Raw genomic sequence first — 1,436 nt, 5'->3', positions numbered from 1 at the left:
GTGTTTTGTAAAATACGGGAAAAGTACTCGTCATATTCATATGAAATTTTACAACCAAAAAGAAGAAATGCTCATGTATTACCTTGTCAGCGACAAAACCTACACGCCCGGTAGTTTTAGAAATATTTTACTCCAAAGAGTAAAAATCTATTTTTAACGGTCTTCTGGTAATCGCACGAGTTTTGTCGCTTGACATAATCTAAAATGACCTTTTATTCTAACTGTGTGCCAACTTTCAGTCATATTAATCGATAAACAGCGTCGTAATTAATTTGTTAAAATAGCATATACGAAACGGCTTCGTCCCATATTTTGACGCGAATTCGGGCACTTCGTGAGCGAAAAAGAGGCCCAAAGATTTGTGCGGGATTGTCATTGCTAATTTATTACGTGTACGACGTTGCTTTTGTAGAGTGACTATATTGTTTTAGGCCGAAGTGTGCTATATCTCCTGTACACCCTACCAGCGTGGTACACACATTAAAAAGAGTTGGCACACCCAGGGAATTACCAATACATCCAACTGAAAAGCACTGTTCTAGAGAACTGCAAACAATCAACAGTTTGCATATCTTTGTGTCTCACGGATTATAATTGGGTGAAGTGAGAGTCAATAAACCTAAGTGTTGAGGTATGTTGCCATAGTTGATGAAGTTGACGGGCAGTTCTTTTATTTATTCCTCATCTAAATCCTTGTTTAAATAAAGTTGTGCCATACAAACGTATCGCGTCTGGTTGAAAACAGCTAAGATATGGACTATTTAAGAGTAATTGATAATTTTGTTCTATTGACAAAAAATCCGACAAGCCCTGCACCTGAATCATCCCAGTTTATCTTTTGAGCTTGTAGTTATCTTTATAAATTGTGAAAATTAAATGCTTTTTTTTTCTCATGTGCTATTTCATATTTGTACAAATGATATAAACAAAAATATATTATGAGCCTATTTCTTCTTCTGTTGTTAAAACTGATTTGAATTAATGTTATCGTTTCATACACATGAATAATATTTATAAAACCTATAAATAATGTCTCTAGTTTTTAGTATGTATTTATGTATGTATTTATATGTGTTTTGTATTGATATAATTATTCTAACCCTGTATTATTGTGGAGTTAGTAATAATAATAATAATAATAATAATAATAATAATAATAATAATAATAATAATAATAATAATAATAATAATAATAATAATAATAGTGTCCTAACCATGTTTAATGCCATTCAAGTAGACCGCCATGAATTGACACTGAAATCAAGAGGATTCTAAGAAAGAGGAGACCGATGGTTCAAACTTGCAAACTCAACATCATGCCTTGATGATTCCGTCCAAAATGAATACAAAGGAATAAAAAAATAATTGTATAAAAACAATTCAGGCAGGCCCGTTCAACATACCTGAGTAATATGATCAATGATAAAACAACACAC

The sequence above is a fragment of the Berghia stephanieae genome, chromosome 5, assembly GCF_034508935.2.
Source record: "Berghia stephanieae isolate SIO BIC M18660-M18661 chromosome 5, UCSD_Bste_1.3, whole genome shotgun sequence".
Classification (NCBI taxonomy): Eukaryota; Metazoa; Mollusca; class Gastropoda; order Nudibranchia; family Aeolidiidae; genus Berghia; species Berghia stephanieae.
The sequence above is the reverse complement of the archived record's forward strand: the minus strand, read 5'-3'. Positions refer to the sequence as shown.